The sequence below is a fragment of the Motacilla alba genome, chromosome 1A, assembly GCF_015832195.1.
Source record: "Motacilla alba alba isolate MOTALB_02 chromosome 1A, Motacilla_alba_V1.0_pri, whole genome shotgun sequence".
Lineage (NCBI taxonomy): Eukaryota > Metazoa > Chordata > Aves > Passeriformes > Motacillidae > Motacilla > Motacilla alba.
Genome location: NC_052031.1, coordinates 64778268 through 64799906, shown reverse-complemented (window position 1 = coordinate 64799906; position 21639 = coordinate 64778268). Strand labels below are relative to the sequence as shown.

The 21639-nt window shown below is 40.8% G+C and overlaps 1 long non-coding RNA gene across 21 annotated transcripts in view; it reads left to right on the top strand.

Annotated features, from left to right (window-relative positions):
* The window catches only part of LOC119707810, a 242900-nt gene that overhangs the window by 129538 nt on the left and 91723 nt on the right, over window positions 1-21639 (top strand). For 13 of the 21 annotated variants that reach the window (XR_005258880.1, XR_005258881.1, XR_005258887.1 and 10 more), the window contains 2 exons: window positions 644-790; window positions 16762-16824. This is a non-coding gene — a long non-coding RNA (uncharacterized LOC119707810). Of the gene's footprint in view, window positions 1-643; window positions 791-14803; window positions 15111-15760; window positions 16501-16761; window positions 16825-18889; window positions 19074-21639 lie in introns of those variants that run through there. The other 8 variants (XR_005258871.1, XR_005258885.1, XR_005258884.1 and 5 more) reach the window with 8 other exon arrangements.

The window sequence follows — 21639 nt, the reverse complement described above, 5'->3', positions numbered from 1 at the left end:
TCAGTTTCCAGATAGTTCTGTGTACTGCCAAATTACGAATAAAAGAAACTGTATGAAATATTATAAAAGTAAGGACATGTTGTCTGATACTTGCTAATGCAGCATCATTTTTACCTGGGAGAGTTTGAGTGATACATGAGCCAGGAAAGTCTTCCTTTTTTCTTTTTTTTTTTTTTTTCTTTTTTTCTCCTGTTTTGTTTTTTTTCTATAAAGTCATAGATCTGCCTGAGTGTCAAATCCATAGAATCCCTGAAGAGACAAGTTCTGGGATGTCTCTCTCAGCTTGTAGTGTGCTGCTACAAAACATACAGGTTCATCTGAAGATTCTCTGAAAAGCTCCTGTTCTGTGAATTTTTCCAGTACCAATGGACAACATGTCATATAAAACTCTAAAAAGAGATAGCCAGAGGGCTTAGTTCTGCTGTCAGCATAGAACACGTTTTCATTATTTTTTTTTCCTGTGGTTTGAATAGAGATTCAAATCAGCGCTACCAAATTTGTTTGAAATGAAACAGAAAATACAAATATGGGTGTGCGTGCAAATGTATATATTTGTTTCTAATCTGCCTTATTAAACCAGCAATATGGTATCTGATGTCCATTAAAAATGTGGGTTTTGTTTTGGGTTGTTTTTTTTTTTCAGTGCCTGACTTGGAAAGTATTTAATGGTCAGTGGAAAAAAATGAGGAAGAGGAGGGTGTGGCTGCTGCTGGGAGGCTCTGGCCCTGCAGAGGGTCCCTGGCTTGTGGAGATGTGGTCCTGCATCGACACAAACGAAGACTTGTTTTAGGTAAAACTGAATTTTTGTTGTTGTTGTTGTTATCAATCAGGAAACAAGCGAGCATGTAGTCCTGCTATTTCTTATGCCTGTTTCTGAAAGCTGGTCAGTGGCCCTCACTTGAGTTTGGTAGCTGTATTCACATCTTGTTTTGCTCCAGACTTATCAATTCTTTCCCTAATCAATCCTGACAAGAACAACAAAAACTAGTTTAAGCTCTGCAGAGTAATAAGAAAAGTAGTTTGATGTTTTGTTTATCTGAATAGCCAGCGAGGGACTGATCCTGTGTGTGCTGGAGTGGATCTGTACCCACATCTGAATTTTCACTTCCACTCTGCATTGTGCCTTTAATTCCTGAGCTGGCACATATACACACAGATACTTCTGTCTATAGTTCTTTATATTATGGCCACAATTACAGCATCATAAAGTCTTGAAATGAGAATGAGAATATTTTCAGGTTACAATTCTTGTGGGATGAAATTTTGACAGTATTTTTAGCAAAACTGGATGCTGGTTTGGTTTTGGGTTTTTTTTTTTGAGACATAGGCCCCACTTGTTACAAGGGCAATTTGTTAGTAATGCTGATTTACAATTTCAGTTTTGACCAGTTGATGTTAAAACTATTTTTATGCAGTGGTACAGTTTTAGCATTCCTTTTTTTTTCCCCCTTTGCTGCTGCAAATATAGTTTGAGAACGTGTGAGTTCCACTGATGCCATCAGTAAAGACAGCTGATGAAACTTCAGTAGTAAAACCACTCACCGGTGTGGTTAGAAATCTGCTCCCACATCTCATGTCTTATATTTGAGCTCATCATCTCTTAATTATGTATCCTTGTCTTCCTTTGAAGAGCAGCAGTGTGTGGGTTGTGGTGAGGTATTCTCACAGCTTGGGTGAATTGTTAGCCACAAGACCAAAGAGTGAGTGTAGCAAACCGCTCTATGAGTGGCAGTATCCCAGGATCTGACACACAACTTGGACTGTCTTATAATTATTAAATGGGTTTTGCAAATAATGATGCATGCATGGGAAAAAAGATAGTAAGATAAAAAAAAGGAAATGTATTTATATGTTACAAACCAGAGCGCTGTATGCAACGTTTGTGTAGTAAAACAAAATCTTACAATTGAGGTTCTTGCTAATTATTTGTTGGTGGCAGGGAGAGAGCAGGTCACAAAGTAAACATACATGTTTTTGTGATGTGTAAATAATGCACTGATAGTGTTGTGTCAGCTCAGAGGATGAAGCATTTTGCTTTAGATAAAGTGAACTCGTCTATTTTTTTGCCATTGCGTTTGGCCATAGAAAACAAAAGTAGGAATTACTGCACTGGAACAGGCCCATGGTGTGATTAATGCCAAGTCTACCCTGACATTCTTTACAAAATTGATTGATTGGTAAGAGAGTGAAGTTGACCTTGTCAGAAAGTGCAGCAGGCAGGTCGCTTGGCTTTGCATGAAGGTTTGTGTGGTCTTTCCAGCAAACAATCCCATCCAACCCTGTATTTTTGTAGGCTATGGATAGAATCATTCTTGCCTATTTCTGCTGATGTCCCTTAACAAGGTATTGATTTTTCATATGCTCAGGCTGCACATTGAAAAATAATATATTCCTGTAGTTTGAATTTACTGCTTGTTTAATTTAGCTGAATCATTTCCCTTTCAAGACTGGAAGCGGGTGAGAAGGTCGGACTACAGATCCTGACTTTCAGCCTGGGAATCTCTGTTGTGTTCCCTGTTGCTTATGTGCTCACTACCATAAATAGTTTGATGGCTATAGGGTTTCATATATGGCAGTCTCTTAAAAGTGACATTGTTGCAGACACCTGCCCTTGCACTCCTGTTACTTCTGTAGCTTTAATGAGGAAAGGCTCATTAGCATTCTCCAGGAAGCTGTTTCCCTGGCAGGCGGATATTAGAAGGATAATGTTTTCAACACAGAACTCTTTTCCTGCTTGACATACCTGACATTATTGCATATCCCTGAAAGTTTCTGTTGATTTGTTGTGGTGGCACCCAGGTCCTCCCCTTGGAGAATGTTGCAATATGATCTCCTTAGCAATTATAAAAAAAAAATATTTATTGTGTTTCATATTCACTCAGCTTGGTTGAACCCTTCAGTAATTCCAGTACTCTCCCCTTGCTTGTCATTTTTGCCACTCTTTATTTTACAGCTGATCTTTGTAGACATGAACTAAAGTTAAAAACTGATAGCAGCATGGCCTCTGCATTCAACAGCTCTTAAGATTTATCTTGTCAAAGTGTCTTTTCATTTGAACATTTTACTTTTGGTTCCTTAGCTTGTTTTTATTCAATACTCCAACTTCCAGTCGTGTTGTGTTTTCTTTATAGTCTTCATGAGTCACATTGTCAAAGCCCTTTTGAAAGGCCAAATAAATAATAATGAGTTCTGTGGATACACTCAAAGTTAAAAAAGACATATTTTTTGCTATGTTATCAGTGTTGTTTTTCTCCCCATTATGTAATCCCTGCTCAGGCATTAAAGTTATAATCTTTTAAAGTAGCCTTCCAGACGGTTTACTAAATCACAGAATTCATTGGCATGTAATCTGGATCATCATTTGTGGCTATTTTTGAGGACTGCTGTCCTTTCATTCCTGATAGAAAAGTGCAGGTTTTTGTTGGAAGCCCTGCCTCCAGCCTTGGGCTGCTTCCGAAAGGCTGTGTGTGTCCTCAGAATGGCTTGCCGTTAATTTATCCCTTTATTTCAGCACTTTCTGTTTTGCTATCTGCTGTTCTTTCACCCTTTACTTGCAAAAGAATTGATTGATGGGATTTGCTATTTGAAAGCACCAGAGGGGACAATTTTGTGAGTCAAATATCACAGCTTTTTCCATGTGTATTAAGCCTAAAACCTTTCCCCCCCCCATAAAAAAATGGACAGTGCAAGGATTTTGTGTCACCGAATTATGTTTCCTCTGATTCCCTGTTTAAGAGAAGGGACGTCTTATTCCCTCACTTTCCTGAGTGTTGTTTTTGCTTCCCATCTTGGAGGGAGAGTGCTGTTGGCTGGTGTGAAAGAGAACTGAACAAGAAAAGACTAGGACTTTCCACTGGAAGAAGTAGTGGGTATTTTTTATGAATATCCCATAAGAACCCAGCTAACAAGAAATGTTAGTATGGTCATACGGGGTGAGAAAAGGCAAGGTTCCTCTTGTGCATAACTAAGTAGCTCAAGGTCATAATCAGCCATTATTTTTTCTGTGGTGCTTTTCGTCCTCTTTCTTCGCTCCCTTTGTTTCCCAGTACTATTTCAGACTTGCCAGACAATTGTTGTGCAGTCTTCCTGCTTCTAATGTATGTCAATAAATTGTCCTTATGCCACTGGTTCAGTCCTTATGCTCCCCGTCTCCATTTTTAAATCTTAATGTCTAAGTATATTCTTTGTTCTGGTTGTTTCAGTCCAGTGCTTTTTGGAAAAGGTACCCCTTTGCCTCAGCCTGATACAAAGCTTTGCTCAGTACTCACATTGCTCTTGCCCACCTGCTCCTTGTGTGTCTAGAGATTTTGTTACCCTTTTTTCCTGATGGATATACTATGCCTGCATAATCTTTTGTGCCAAAAAGCGGAGTGTTTCCCTTGAAATCAGTGGGAAGATCTGATGAACATACAACATTATTTTAAATACCTGCTGTATGTTGTTGCTTTGTCCTGGACACAGCCTTTTCTAAACCTGCTGTCAAAGCTTTCTGACTCCACTTTATCTCCTTGACTCCTGGTGTATAATAAAAAGCCCAATACTGTCATATCAGATTTCAGGGAACAGCAGTCACAGGAAAGTGTGTTACTTGATTTGGTTGTTTCGGGCACAGAACTGGACAGGTGAGAGTTACTCCCAGTGCGAGTTGTTCACCCCCTGCAGTGGAATGATGCCCATCACAGTGCAGACACATGGTTTGCAAGTTTCTTCTTTACTCTTGGCTGTGTTGGAGTCTGCAGTAAGTTTCTGACTCCTACTGCTGGAGTGAGAAAAGATCAGAAACCGCAGGAGCAGGAACTGCAGTGGTGGGTGAAGAAGGGCCAGCACAGGCTGGGTGTAACGAGATCCCAGCTTGCCACACCTTTTGCATTAATTCATGCTGCTAGAAACCGAAAAGGTGAACATAGTGGTATGGATCCAAAAATAGCTACTTTGCACAAAGTGTCTGAGAATAGAAGAACGCCGTCTCAGCCCTCCCCCTGTATGGGTCACGCTGTTTTGTGGGACTCGAGGACCTTGATTTTTGGAGTTTTGGCCACTCTTGGTCCTCTTCTCAAAGTTGCTGGTGTTGGGATCTCATGCTGATTCCAAATTGTTTACCCTGTGCAGGGCTTGTCTCTGGTGCTGAGCTCCCTGCACCAAAGGCTTTGTTCTAAAGCTTGCCCCCCTTGCCTGGCCTGATTCCTATTATTTTGTTGTGGAAACTGTAAGATAATGTTCAGCTTAATCAGAGTCACCTATGACTAAGGATAAAGAAGGGAAAATATCTTAGTCTGGACCACTCTCCTCTGTGTTCTCTTTTCCTCCTATTGTGGCCATCTAACTGATGGTGACATCTGCATCCCAGTGAGCCATATCATCACAGATGAGGAAACCAAGGTAAAAGCAATCTTGGGATCATTCAGCAGGCCAGTGGATTAGAGGTGAGAATGGAAAGGAGACACTCCAACATGCTGTCTAGCTGTATGTTACCAATGCTGCATTAGTTTAGCTGTTTCAGGAGATGTTTGTCTTAATACCCATATTAATAATGATCTTCTGAGATATTACGAGAAGTTGGTAAAAGAAATCTTAACAGCCAAAAGAAGTGCTTATTTAGCCTGATAAAGTTTAGCAATCAGCGTATATGAAATTATATAGGCAGCATATTTTCAATTTATTTTCCTTGTTCTCCTCTTTGCGAGTGAGCCATCATGGAGCTCAGTTAGCAATTGTCTACAGCAACAGGCAACTTCTCTGCCTATCCACAGACTACAGGATATTTTAAGAATTTAATTTATAATAGTTATTTTCACTTTTTAATAGCCACTATGGGACCAAATCAATTTTATAAATCAACTCACAGTTTTTCAAAAGGCAATGCAAAATAAAAAAAATTCAATGCGGTTATAAGTTTTCACTTAGAATATTTTGGTAACTTTAAAAATAACTTTCAAGCAGCTGGCTAGCTCTGCAGAAATTAACCTGGTTCTGAAACGTGAATTTGTACGGACTTTTGCTCTGAAAATAATGTGGCACTGAGCCATGACAGCTTAAGGTGTCTCTTTTTTGAAGGGGGGTAGATGGGGAAGTCCAGTGATTTAGTGACTGAAGAGAGTTGCCACTTGCGTGAGCTCCATCCCTAGGGATATGACCTTTTTAATCCTCTTTAGTTAATGTATTGGTGATCTTTACTTAGGCAGAGTAAACAGTGCTGTTCTGAACAAAGGGGAGGTCATGCTTCCTGCATTACACTCTGACCCCAGGGTCACGGCCTTTGTTCACTTCTCAATGGGAATTGCTCTCCGAGGGCCACCACAAAACGGAGAACTAATTTCGGCACGTGCTGCCGGAGAATGGCAGAGTATCAGGTTTGCCTCAGCCCAACCTCCGAGGGCGCCGAGCTCTCAGCCCGAGGAAAAGTCAAACTATTTCAAAGAGGACGTATTAGCTCTTTAATTACCAGTGGCCGTGGCACTTAATCCCTCGTTGAACTAAATATATTGCTCGGGTCTTCCCCCTGTCATTCAATTGCTCACTTTTCAGCCTTTAATTTATTTATTTTTTTACCCCTGACTGGATTCTTCCAAAGGTGGAAGCACAGACTAGTGAAAAATAGAGATTTCTTCCCTTAAAAGAAAGTGAGAAAGCACATGGCAATTGCAGCACCAAGCTTGGGCCTCTGAGGACTCCGAATGAGCCTTGTTTCTCAGCCTGGAAGGAAACGTGGTGCTGTCCCAGAAGATTGTATTCAGCACCTTTTCCATAACTTTTTCTGTGTGTTGCAGCCCAGGGCCCTGTGAGGCCAAGCATGGCAAGCACGGGGTACTGAGCCAGAGAGAGTTAGAACTTCCTCGTCTTTATCACTGATTTTATGCAAAAAAAAGGCTGGGATTTTTTTTTCCTCTTTTTTTTTTTTTTTCTTGTTCTTGGCTTTGAAAGTAACTGGTGGCAGAATGTGATGCATCTCATTTTTAGGTGCTGTGACTAGGGAACGTATATAAACAGGAAGCTGAGATAAATTAAATTGTCTGGAAGACTTGCATACAGAAAACCACCACCTTTTACCGAAAGTTGGTTCTTTTTCATCTGTATGCTCTTTTTGCTCAGCAGTAAAATCTGTGAAATACAATTTTTGATCATAAAATAATTAAGCTATAAATGCATAACTTCAGCCAGCATACGGCTTTTCCACATTTTTTCCTTCTATAAAAAAAAAAAAATCAAAAAAACCAAACCCTAACCAAAAAAAAAAACCTTAATTGCTGATGACAGCCAAGTTGTGTAAAACACAGCAGGGCTAGAACTGAGCACAAGGGATCTGAGTGTATTGGGGGGAGCTTATAATGTTGCCATCACAAAAATAAATAACACTACAATAGTAAATTTTGGAACTTCTGTGGCTGTCAGCATGAATAGGATTAAAGTAAAAATGTGTCTTTGCATTCCAGTCATTTCAAGTAAAACATTACGTCCCTCTTTAAGTTTACTTGCAGGTGAATTATTTAAACAAACACTTCTAATAATCTACTCTTAGACTTAAAAGTACATTCTGTAACACAGCAGAACGAGCTCTTGTAACAAAAGCAGTGGCTGAGCAGCTCAGCTATCAGGCCTTTTGAGTGAAAACTTGCATTCAGAGCTGAATCAAGTGTGAGCAGCAAGTGATGCTGAATGCAGCAATACTGAAACCAGCCCTTCTGTGTCCCCTATTTGTTGCTGGAAATTCCCAAAGTCCACTACTTTTAGATTTTTTTTATTGGAAGATAGAGTGGAAATGTATATTTACCTGTTTTCCACTAAAAATAAGATTGTCAGTTTGACATAAGTCTGTTACTCCCTCGTGTTACTTAGTTTAAATTAATATATTTACTAACAAAAATACAAAGTCCATCCCCTTTTGTCATTTTTTTTTTCAGTACTAGTATTGCTTTTCTGTTATCTGCAGGATTTTAGAGACTAAAAGGAGTCTCAAGGCAATGCTATTTGCATTATTTTGGGGTTTTTTTCTTGCCTTTAAGCACTGATGTGGTTGTGCTTTCTTTGGAGTTAATGAACTGTAGTAGAATTTTAAAATGTGCATAGCAACTTGGAGTTTAAAAGAAAAAAATTACAAAAATACTCAGCCAGTGTTCAAATTTTAAAATACTTCTTTTTCTTTAGAAAGATATTGGAACCTTACAATAACTATAGGATGCCTGATGAAAGGGAAAGCTAATTTTTTTCTGAGTGTGTTAAACATTTCAGCATGCAACATGATAATTTAGGATGCCGTTGTAGAAGTGTCTCTTCTGAAAGATCCTTAGTGAAGGGAGCCCTTTGGAGTGCTTTTGCTTTGAATGTTCCTGATTCAAACCTCTGAGGATTTTTTTTTTTGTTTAAGTTTATTTTACTGTTTAAAAAAGAGCTTTATCTGTGGCAAGATTTAGATTAATAGAATGAGCAGAGAATAGTCTGTTTTACTGTGTGAACTTGGTTCCTCAGCGTTACTATTTCTGGCACTGATTTTTCCAGCTAGTGTACCTGGTAAAGCTTAATGGTGGGTAAGATTTCTCTCATTTCCTAGACAAAGATGTTGCTGAAATTAAAACATGAGCTTCTAATTTTGGTATCAAAATTGTTTCCAAATGTGACCCCTGTGGTGAAAACCAAGTAGGAACCGTTCATATTTAATAGCCTTCTCTCTTTAGCAACTGGTGTACACTTGTCTGTACTGCTTTTAATATGAAGCCATTTCTGTTTCCCTGTTGATTTCTTTGATTCTCTGGAAAATTGAAATACATCAGTTTAATATATCATGAAAAATTTTAAAAACAGTCCTGTAGAACATGGGGTTTGGTCAGGCTTTAGGTGTGCTATGGAAATTACGAAGCCTGTTCTTTACATTTTGAAGATGAACACTTTTCTAAACACTAGATGTATATTCAGGCCTAGTGTAATTCAGCAAAATTCATTTGATATGAATGCTTATTTTCCTTATTTGTCTTATGGCAAAATCTGTTCTTGTGCCTCCTTCCATTTTACTTGAGTAAAAAGAAGTATGTAAAAGTGTAAAAAAGCTACCTGGGTGCAGATAGCTGCATATCATACATTCATGTGTGTGTGGTTTTTAAATTAATACTTGGGTGAGCAGAAAATACAAGACAGACGTCAGTTGCACCTGTAAAAATAAAAAGGCAGCTTCTCTGGGAAACTGCATTGCTCAGTTTTTCTGTGGTAAGAGGATCCTTGCGTTTTCCACTGACGTTAACCCCTTTGGAAGGAAAAATGCATGACAGCCTCAAAATGGTGCTCTCTGTTAGGGAAAGGCAAAGATGAGCTGGAACTGAGCAGCAGCTCAGTCACAAAAGGGCCTTTTCTAATAGATTTCCAATAATTTTCTTAGACAGCGAACATGATACTCCTATAGAAATGTTTCCCCATGGGCATGGGGTCCCTCTTTGCTACCCAAACAGTCGTGTAAGTGGAGTTTTAAAGCAAAGCTGTTTTTTCAAGTCCCCACAATGAGTCTGAAGTACCTGTTTTGCTTTCCCCTCTGAGCTGAACGCTCCAGGCACTGCCAGCTGAAGGCTGGAACATTCTGGTCCACACATGCAGTGCTTTATTCAGTGAAATCCCTCATGGTTATGTCAGTCTCCCTCTGGCTCCCAGGTGTGGGAGCAAGGTCCTGCACCCTGGCAGTCCCAGAGCAGGGAGCCTCCTTCTCTGATCCTAGGGATGAGTTGTTACGGTAACACCGAGGGATACAATTCCTGCTGGTGTAGCGCTGCTAGGATCAACTTCTTTTATGTAGTTCTTACTCTGTATTTAAGTTGTGTTAAGGTTTTTAAAATGTTGCATTTATTTATATAACTAGAAAAACAATGGTCCTGAACCCTGCCTTCCATTGGTTTTCCTGTTGTAATTCAAAAATACTCCTTCATGAGTAATCTTTAGGCTGCATTATAAAAATGTTATAATTTCTATTGTGCAGAATTACGTAAGCAATACTGATTTAGAGTCTTATTCTAGTAGTATTCACACTTACTGGACTGTGCTAGCATGAGACTATAACTGCATACATCCACATACATACCTGTATCCGAGTGTCCCATACTGCACCCACGTACAGAAGGGACAGAGTATGTGATTTTGTTGAAATGATTGCTGGGGGGAGGTGGAATTGTTTAATTTTATTACGGATAAATGACAGAAGTAATACGAGCTTCAGACATCAACTTTAATTTTGGTATTTGGCTTCAAATTTTTTTTGAAAAGCAGCTGTATTTCTAATTGAGTCAGGGAGGCTTCTCCATGTCAAACCCAGTCACATTCTCCTGTTTCCAGGAGACAAAAGGTCCGGGTTTTTCTCCCTGTACAGTTTTCTTACTAAGTTACTTGTTTGCATTAGAAAAAATACTGTACAGTTTTCTTGAAATTTTTGGTGCATCAAAAAAAAAGTCAGTGCATTATATTTCTGTTGGTAACTTTTTCTGGGAATATACATTTAAGAGTTGACCTTTTAATATTTCAGTGCTTTGATCAGCCATCTAAAGTATTCAGTAAAATGCTTTAAGGCCCTAAGAAAAAAAATTGCTAAATTTGAAACTTGAAATCACCATGGATTAGTCACAGACATCCCCTGGGATGAACTGAAAAACATAGTTTGCTGAATAAGTCTGGAAGCAGGTTTTCACAATTTTGCCCCCCCCCCTTTTTTTTTTTTTTGCAATGCTAGTTTTAGTATTCATGCTGCACTTTATTAGTGTAGACAACATAGCAAAAACTTAATTTGGTCTTTTCCTTATAAGGGCTTTTGTGTTGATAATAAACTTTAGTAAAATCACCTTTATTAAATTACGGCACGCATTTAATCGCGTGGATGCTGATTCGTCTTTGAAACAGCAAAACGGGAAATGAGAGTGGGAAAAAAAAGATACTTTTTGCACTGAATTTCTTCTTTGCTGACAACACCAAAATGACCCTCCTTTCGAAAACCCATTTTGCACACCAGTGTGGAGTGACAGCCCAGGAGGAGCACGGCCTCATCCCAAGCCTTGGAACTGGCTCTTTCTGTCCCCTGGGAGAGAAGAGACCTGTAGTTATATCATCTGTGCAGGGTGCAGGACAATTTGTTCACTGCAACTGAAATGTAGCAGAATCATGTTAAAGATGAGTTTATAACTTCAGGCATCCCTTTGAAATTTATGAAACTTAATAATGCACATGTGACAAGTCCAGTAAGTGTGACATGACAGACAGAAAGACAAAAGACTCAAGTGACACCATTCATGGAACACAAATTTTATAAAGTAATGTCCTTTTTTCACAACTATATATTATACCTGCAGCTGATACCAGGAGTGTAAAAGCCTGTATTTTTCTGGCCAGATAAATGCAGGAATACTTCCAGTAGGTTCATTATTCTCTTGACATTATATTTTATTATAACAATAATGTGTCAATATCATTCATGTCAGGAGGGTTGTTTTTTTTTTCAAGGAGAGGGATTTAAATTTACTAGTGCCAATATACTGTTACTGTGTTAGGTTCCAGTTGTCCTTTAGATAGCCAATCTAAGGTGCACCTTATGTACCCTATATTTTACCTTTAATGGTCTGAAAAGAAATGGTAACTTGAGCTGTAGAGCTGAAGTTGGCCACGTAAATACATCTGATACTAACACTCAACTCACAAACAGAATTCTCTGTCTACAACCATTTTGGATTGTCTCTGTGTGTAGTAAGTAATTGTAATTATGCTATGAAAGTGATATTGTAATGGAAGTCCCTTTTTATTTTCTTACAGTTCATGCAAATTTTTCATCTTTGCTATTGTTTCACTACCAAAAAAAAAAAAAACCACAAAGGAATTTGTGCTGTATGTAAATTTTGTGTGCATTGCAATTCACTTTGTTCAGGATCGTTTCACCCTGGTGTAATTAAAACATAGATACTTAATATAAGAGAACTTGCTCACTGGGCTGCTCTTGAGTAGTTCAAAAACCTGTAAGTAATTTATGATATAAAGCAATTTTAAGCCCTTTTAGACCCGAGAAATTGTAAGTTTTCAATGAAGATTTCGTCATGTGTATTTGCTTACTTTTTGCAGCTTATCATTCTCTAAAATCAAACTTTCCCCCCCCCCCAATGTGTTATTTTTCCTTTCTTTTTCTTCCCTTCTTTTTTTCCTAGATACTTTTTTTTTTCTTTGACTATTTTTTTTTTTAATCTCCAGCAGCAATTTGTGCGAGGCGAGCAGAGGCTCCCCTTAGCTGCGGGCAGCGCTGGGTGGGTTGGAGCGGTGCTGCCGGGCCGAGCAGGGTGCCCGTTCCGGCTGGGAATGCTCCCGGCACGGCACGGACCGAGCGGGCTCCCGGTGCGGGGCTGCCAAGGAGCCGCCGCTCACCTGAGCAGCGGGGCCGCCGCTCCCGGGGCCAGAGTAGAGTAAAAAAAAAAAAAAAAAAAAAAAAAATCGAAGGGGAAAAAAGTTGCAAGAGAAACAGCATGATGTCGGTAGCACCCTTAAAAACCTGCTCGTGCAACCACCCCTTTTAATGCCTCCTTTCTTGGAGGAGAAAAAAAAAAAAAAATTAAAAATAAATCACTCGTCCTAGTGCCAGAGCTTCGCTTATGTTGATACCGGTTTAATGCCAAGTTTTCTGTACAACACTATTGTTAAAGTTTATACAATACAACAGTATTGTTAAAGTACAGCGTACTGGAGGAAGTGTTTTTGCAAAATGCTTCATTATGTTTTGAAGGGAAGGGTGTAGAAATACATCCTCATTCAGCTTGCTTTTACAGTTTAGATCATTTCAGAATTGCCTATTTAGTATTTCAGTGTTTTTCCCCTGTAATTTAGTAGGCCACTGATCCATTGGAATTAATGCGAGTTATCCAGCAGTAAATAGAACTTTCCTAAGTGACCTGCACAATGGCACTACGTGTAATTACTGTCCTTTCTCTGAAGTGTGCACCCCTGTAATCCCCACACCGGTCCTTTCAGGGAACGGTGCACAAGACTGCCCTGATTTTCTATAGATTTTAATTATTTTTATGTTTAATTCCTAGAGAGTACCTCTAAAAACAAAAGCTGCCTAAATGTTAAGTAACATTATTCTTGGTGATTTTTTTTTTATAATCTACACTGGAATTATTTTAATGATACAATAAAATAAAAAAAGAGGAATTTACTCTTTTCTGGATAACTTTAAAAAAAAAGTTTATTGGATTATTTAAAAAAAAAACTAATAATGCACCTGATCATCTTTTATTAAATATTTCTGAAGGCTGTTAGATTACAAACCACCCCATATTGCAAATGAGCTGAATTATCTGGAGAGCAAAAAATCACGATCTATTTAGAGGTGACCTCAGTGTGGATGTCTCTGTCATACCAAACTGAGAGGAAAGAACAAGGGATGCCACTCTGAGTTAAAATACAAGGAAATTAATTAGTGTTCAGCAGGACTATTTATAATGAGTTTCCAATAAACAGAACTTGAGATAAAGGAAAAGAAAGGAGATATAAAATTCTGCAGTAGTATAATCTGTGGTGTGAAATCACTGGCTTACTACTATTTGCATAATTTGAATTTATTCAGGGATGATGAATCTTAAAATAATTCTTCCACGTCCCCTTTTGGAATTTCATTTCTTTTAAGTGAAGCTTACAAGTTGGACTTGAGGTAATTGTTTTCCTGTTTCCTGAATCCCTAATATTTTAGTTCTGCGGTAACTTAAAGTTGGACAACTTTCAACCTTACTTCTCAGCTGTGGGGACCGACAGAATGCATTTATGTGTCTCCTTGAGCAAGGGTGGCTCTGGGTGGATGAATACGAGCCTTAATTGTGTAAAGGCGAGGCACTTTTAACCCTCCAAATGCACCAGAATTATCCCCTTTAGGAGCAGGCAAAAGAAGGGATGAACCTCAGCTTTCACTTTAACAAAAAATGAGAAAGGAAGGGTATGGAGAGTAAAGAACAAGAGGACCTATGTTTTATACAGAAAGTAGAAAAATAAATAGGGAGCTAAAAATCATGTCTGAGAAACAAGGGGGAAAGTCATTCAGAAAGCTGATTAAATACAAGTAAAACACTTTGAACTGAGCAATTTGTCTACGTAAGTCTGACCCTTCCCTAAAAAATAGGTCTGTCTTTTATATTTCATTGGCATTAAAAGTTGTTGACTGCACTGTCACGTGTAATCCCTTTTTTTCTGTGCAGGGTTAACATTCTCATTTGTGGATGTTCTGTTAAAATAAATACTATCAGGAATGTCACGCCATTATTTTAAAACAAAAATTATAAGAGTTTTAGCTGGATGTGATGGCTATCTGCTGCTAAGGCTATTATCCAGAAATTGTGCTTGCTTTTACTTTTTAACCACTCAGAATTTATGCACATTTTCTGCATCCACAGTCTATATGCAATAGAGACCAGTTATTAGAGGAGGTCAGAATTACTAGGTGTCATTTTACCGAAATAAATATTTGTGGGAAGGTTACTGTTTAAATATCTTGTCAACTGTGTCCTGATAATCTCTAGTATACTTTTACTATAATTCCCTAAAAATAAATATTAGAAACATTTTGTGGTTTCACACCATTTAAAAAAAAAAAGTTGGTAAGGGAAAACCATAAAACATATATTTTGCTTACAGGAGAAATGTGTATTCTCCTCAGCATGCTGCTGGTTGAGCATTTTCTGGGGATCTGAGGCTGGACCAAAATGGATAACAGAGGTTCCCTAAATTCACCACGGCAGGAGTCGTTGGGGCTCGGAGAAAGCCACATGTGCCACCCCGTGCCCTCTGGACCTGGCTGGGACTGAGCCCTTTGGGAGCAGGGCTGCTGCCAGGCCTGGGGCTGGGGCCGGGCTCCGCGGGCAGGCTGCTGCTCCAGCCGGGCAGGGCTGGCCGTGCCAGGCACAGCGCCCGCAGCTCCGCGGCTGCCTCGTCAGCTGGGATACCTGGGCCGTGGGACGGAGCCTTTGTCACCATCTTTAGCGCAGCTGGGCACTGAAGTGCTGCACTTGGGAGGTTAAGGAAGGAGGAAATGCATCTTGGAAAGAGCCTCCAAGTGTGAAAGCCTCCGCTCCATTTTGCAGGATAGTGCGTTGGAGAGCAGCCGCTTTGGATGGGATAGAGACGTATGTCTATGGGCTTTCTTCCTATATTGCAGTTTTTTCTATCACCTCATGATCAATATTTAATGGAATAAAATATCAATTAATCTATTGTTTTTCCTGAAGAATCTTTTACAAACTTTGCTACACATGGTATTGACTTTTCCTATCAGTTGAAGCTGCCTAGCTGCTTTAAAAAGTACATCGGGAAAGCAATGATAGCGTAAGCAAAATGAATAGTAAGTGAGAAGGTCAACTATGACTTTCTTTAAGTAACTATCTAATCCCTTTTTTCTTACGGTAACATATTTTCCACAAAGAAGATTCTTCAAGGTTGAATCTTGTACAGTCTCCTCCCCCTCTCCACCCTCCCCCCCCCCCTCCATACCCCCCCCAGTGCAGGGCAAATCAAATGCTTGACAACGTTTTTTGTTAGAAAAGCACATGAAAAAAAATTTTGAATATACCAATAACAGAAAAAGTCTATATATTTTTATTGCAAGAAGGAGATTTCATTGGCTGAATGAAATGGCGAGATGTGACGCAAAAGGACACTTGGACGGTGGAAATGCTGATGTATGCCAAAGCAGGCGCACCAAGAAATGCTGTTGCTATGAGAGAAACAGAGGGAGAGGGAGGGAGGGAGGGAGAGACCGTGAGAGAGCAACTTGTGGAGGCCTTAGTTTTCCTTTTTGGCTTATAGCAGAGAGGCTGCAACGTCTCCCGTTTCTAGCAGGGAGGGTTTAGGAGCTTCCAGTGGGTATTTTCATGAGGCTGAGGAGAGGAGAGGAGGGAGATGAGAGAGATGCAGGTCACCTTAGAGCACAAAAGCAATTGGAAAGTAGGAGGCTGTATGTACTGAGCCAATGATCTGTGCTATGATAGATATACAAATTAGTACGGCAGATGAAGCAGCTTAGCTCATTATCCACCTGATGGTACTGAGACTTAACAATTCAAAATGACAGAATTAAAATGCAGGCACACACAGACACACACAGACATATATTTATCATGACCCCACCTTTTCATCTTATGAATTATCCAGCTGGGATACCGACGTCTCTTGTGTAATATTCTTAAAGAGCTGCAATAAATTCACCTTGTGAGTCCGTGAGCCAGAAAAGGGGGAAAATAATTTGCAGGAATTTTTTTTTTGTCTATCTTCTTCGGCAAGGGGGAAAAAAGTTTGTGCTATGAACTTAGCCTAGCAGCTTCTGGAACGTGAGCCAAAAGGGGCAGGAAGTTGTTTTACAATAGCGTTACAGTGATCTGCCACAAATGGAAAAAGCCAAATGTTGGACTCGGCAAAGAGAAAAAACATCCTTCTCCCCCTCGCTTCCCTCCTCTTGCCCCTTAAGAGAGAAAGAGGGAAAGGAACGCTGAGCTAGAAGTTCTTTTTTAATTACTTCTTGTAAGTAATTGAAAGATTATCTTACTTGCATATTCCATGGCAAGCAGGAGGGAAAGAAGTATCAAAGGGACGTTTAAAAAAATGCACTTGGTAACTAGCAACGGGACTTTTGGCACAATTCCTTGAGTTTGCTTGAGGTTATGGAGGGGGGATGGGAAGAAGAAAAGCAAGTCGACGCAGCACGTTTTCTTTAAAGAAGGGGAGGGTGTTTAAAGGCAAAACTATATAATTTTTTTTCTTTTTTTTTTTTTTTTTTTTAAGGAAATGTATGTTGATCTTCTGAAGCTGAATCCTCAGGCATTTGTGGCCCGTCCTTGCAGCCTGGTATGTTTTTTGTGAGTGTGTGCGAGCGCTCTCAATCAAACAGCAATCATGGCAGCTGTTTTTCTTCCAGCACAGCAGTTGAGCTGTCTCGCCCAAATGCTTATCAGCTTTTGACTCAGTGCCAAGAGAGTTATAAGGGCCAAGCAGCCCGGGCTTGGCTGTGCAGCTGGTTTGGAAGTAAGGGCATGAGAAAACAAAATCGCAAAGTTTTTCTGTCACATACAGTATTTACTTTTTCAAATAGCCATTTTCAGCTCGGTAGGTTGGGGTTGGTTTTGTGAGTGTGTGTGTGTGCTGTAGTTCGTGGTCCTTGCGGACTGCTGTGTTACGCAGAGCGGTGTAGGTGTGTGACTGCAGAGAGGAGCCTCTTCTCTCCGTTTAATCCCGGGAGATATTTCCGTAGAAACCACCCCCCCCACACACACACCCCCACCTCCCCCAATTAAAAGCTTCATTAGCCGCACTGCCCTGTCAAGCATATTGCCATAGCGTGGGTGCATTTACATTCCAGCGCAGCGCCTTTCCTCCCATCGCTGCCTCTCTGCCGGGTCCCCTCCCGGCGGCGCCGTCCCCATCGCAGCCCCCGGCCCGCGGGGGTACCCGGCGGGGGTCGCAGCAGAGCCGGGCTCGGTGCGTGTCCGTGTGCCCGTGGCTGCGGGGGATGGAAAGGAGCCTGTCCGCGCAGGGCCGTGCCGCTTTCATCATCAGCTCCAGCCCGCTGCGTTTCGCTGGCTCACGTCGTCCTCCTCCTCCTCCGCCAGACTGCTCCAGTCGCTCACAAGAAGGAGGCTGGACTCTGGAAAGGCGGCTGCTGCTCGCATTCTTGCTGCAAGGGCCTCCCCTTCAGACGGCCTTTGCCAGAGCAGAACTTTTAAAAATGCTGCGAATAGGATCTTCTTTTTTTCTTCTGCTTGCCTGAGCCCTCCTCTCCTCTCCCAGCGTTCCCGAGCGGGGCTGGTTCTCGCCTCTCCTGCGCTGTACATCCCAATGCAGAGGGCAAAGCGCCGAGGGCTCGCCCCTCTGCTCATCCCTTTCCCTCACTCCCTTTTCCCTCTGTTAAGGAAATGGATTCCTTTGCCTGAGCAATGACTCGGGCTTTGCAGGTTTGTGCGCTCTGAGGATGAGGGCTTTTGCTGGTGATTTTGCTCCCCGGAGTGCCAGTGCACAGTGCTGCTCAGGGAACGAGCCTCTTGCTTTCTCTGCCTTTCTCTTTGCTAGAAATATATTTTTAATGGCTGTAGGTATCTGCACCATGTGAAATAGGGCGTGTGATATCCCTCCAAACCCCTTGTAATTGGACCGTGGCTGAAAAGGAAATATGGGGGGGATGTCTGGGGGGGGGCAGGGGGTGCACAGGCTGTTTCGTCCTTGCAGACCGTCCCCCCCCACCCCCCCTTTTTCTCTGCTGAGGAGGGAAAAGGGGATGTGCAGTAAAATGCCGTCTCTGGGACAGGTGCCAGCTCCCAGACAAAAGAAGTAAAATAGGCGGTAAAGAGGGAGGGGGGTTGGGGGGGGGGGGAAATTAATAGGCAACAAAAATAGGAATCGAAAATCTCCGAGAGGCTGGGCTGGCGAAAGGGCTGGTGCCCGACCGGCCTTTTTGCTGAATATTTTCTGTGCGATGGGTGGGAAGGAGAAAGTTGCGGCACACTTTTTATTCCCGTCTCCTCTGCAGACGTTTGGGAGCGTGAAGGGAGGATGCCTTTTTTTTTTTTTTTTTTTTTTTATTCTCCCCCCCCCCCCCCCCCCCCCCGCTTCTTCTTTTCCCTCCTTTCTACTGAATTATTCATATTGTCAGTGGTGAAGCCAGGACTATTAGCATGCATCAGACATGCTGTTTGTCTGTTTGCTAACATTCTTCATTCAAGACTTGTTAACTACCAGACAAGCTTAACACGCTTCTCTTTTTTCCCCTCCTCTCCTCTTTCCCTCCGTCTCTCCCCCCCCCACCCACCCCCCCCCCGCCGCCGCTCCCTCCCTCCCTCGCTCCCTCCCCTCTCTTCTCCCTTCCTTTCTGCCTGCTCTGCTCCCTTCCCTTCGCCGCCGTCCCTGCCACCCCTCGCAGCCGCCCATTGTTGCCGGCGGGGCCGGTGCGGGGCGAGGCCGCCTCCCGGGCCTGCCCGGCCGCGCAGATGCGCCGCCTCGCCCGGAGCCTCCCGCCCGCCTTCCCGGGGACTGCGGAGCCGCGAGGGGAACACCCAGCGCCGCATCCATCGGCGGCTCGCGGGCCGCCGTCCCGCCCTGCCAGGGTAAGCTGCTCCCGCCGGAGCGCAGGGGATGCCAAGTGGGAAAATCAAGTTTCGGGAACTACGTGGGGATCGGCACATTGGCTCGCGTCTGCCTGATAATTTATGATTAACCAGGAGTGCGTTATCAGCCCGGCGAGGTCCAGGCTCATTCGGGAGGATCGCTTTGCTGCCTATTAAGGATGTGATAGACTAATATTTGCTATTGTTGCTGTTTTTTAGGTTCTCTTTTCCCTCTCTATCGAGTCTGCCCCTCCCTTCGCTAGCCTGTTTAAAACCAGCAAGCTTCATTTTCTTAGCAGACAAAGGTCGATCACAGCTTTTATTTCTGAATGCAAATGTTCTAGGACTTGTGCCAGTCCTGCCTTCATTGAGCACAATATAACTGCTTTCCTGAATGGCGCTTCCCCCTTCCCTTCTGAAAAATAAAAATAGAAGGGAGCTCAAGAGAAGAAACAAAGTTGGGTGGTGCAAGTTTTTTACATTTATTTAATATTTCAGTCAGTGTGAAGCGTTATTAAGCATCCCTGTGCAGAGCAGCTGTAACGTAGCCACCAGCCAGTGCATGGGATTTATTTGTAGGGACACATACGAGAGAAGGGACCTGGTGGCATTGCTCAACTCCTGGCTTTGCAGGTAACTATCTGGTGCTGTTCAGTGATTGTATCTCATCACAATTACATTTCCTGATTTTCTTAGCGATGTGAATTTGAACGTAAATATTTTCATTATTCATGTTTAAATTTTTTGATACCTGGAATTGTTCAGGATTAGTTCCTAATTACCATTTCTATCATATATTTAAAAAATACTGGTTTTCAAGGCCTTTAAAGGTCCGTAAGTGCCAAAAGTGTATTTTCTTTTTATCTTTTACGTATGCGACCTGGCACATGCTCACGCACACTCCCACTCTCTCTTCGGGTGTTAATGAAGGAATTTATTTTATAAAGTTGAATACTTAAATATTAGAGTAATGCCATTTATAGACCAAAGTAGCATGTGGATAAAGATGTACTGAGTTAGGTGCAATTTGACAGATAGTTAAACACTTAGGATTTATTACTGCTGTGAAATTGCCAGACTTGCAATTATAGGTATTTTCAATTCTTCATATAGAATAATCTATGTGGAAAATAAAGTATTTGAAAATAAATATATTTTAGGACACTTTATGAGGAAACTAGTCCTTTCATATATATTTCTAAACCAAAATGCTTTTTCTGCACACTGGAAAAAATGGGAGGCTTGTGTAAAATATTTTAATCTTTTCCTGTTAATTGTATTTATGTCTAGGATTTAAAGTAAATAACAGACCAAATACAAATAAGTTCAGGGGTTTTCTCTGAAAAAAAAAAAAAAACAAACAAAAAACCCAACTAAATAAAGCCGCCCCCCCCCAAAAAAAACCCAAAATAATTTTTAAATATCTCATGACTTATACAAAAATAATTTTAAATTCAGGCCATTGTCAGCATTGTATCAAAACCATCTCCGTATTGGCATTGCATTAGAAGTGTTTTATGGCAACATAAACTGAAATACAACTCATAACTTTAAGTAGTAAAGCAGTATTTATTGGCTGATCATGCTCAAAGTAACTAGAGAATATTTTAGTGAATTGTGTAGATTAAGAAAGGAATTTAGTAGCATATGGCTTGGTGATAGCTAAAATTAATTTTTTCAAAGTAGTTTTTAGAGGCCTGTAGCAGCTACACAGTACAATCCAAATAAAATATTAGTTGAGGGTTCACAAACTGCTGAACATGCCTCGCTGAGAAATTTCAGAGTACTTGGTAGTATTGCTCCTAATGATGCTATTTATCTAAAGAAGGTTTTTTTTTTTTTATCCTTAGGTTGTAATACTTGGGGGCTGCTTTGTTGATGAGGACTAGCTTAAAGGAATATAAAATTGTTTCTCACGTATTAGTTCATTATTTTGTGGAGGCTTGCTAGAAATTACCTCTGCAAGTAAAAGAAGCAGAATTGCCTGGTTTATTTCACAGTGAGGGTTTCTATAAGTATGCTGAACATAGCAGTGTATAAAGACCACGTGCATGTTAATTGAAGAGGGATTAAAATCTGTTCATTAGATTGGCAATTTCCAGGGTTTAAATTTAAAATTCTTTTTAGTCTGTAACTTGAAATATAACTGCTGATAGAACTATTCAGCCCCTCAGATGAATGTCTTCAGAAATTATGCGTGTGAGATGGAGCATTTACATTTTGAAAGTGTTTTGTGTTGAAGTGCCAAGATTCTCGTACAAAATGTTTGGTGCATGTAATGAAAAATTAAAAACATAGACAATGTTACTTACTTTGCTTAATTAAAAGGTTTATTTTATAGCTGGCTAGGATGAAGTTTGGCATATTTTCAGATAATAATTATGAAGTTTTGCATATTTTCAGGTAATAATTGAGTGAAACAGAATTAAAATATAATCTACGATAGAGCAAGTTGAGGGCAAAATGAGTGTTTCTCCCTTATCTCAATCCTCAAAATGCAATTTTGTCCTCCGAAAGGAAATTTAAGGAGTTGCTGGTAAATGAACTGTCTCTTGTTAACCTCCCG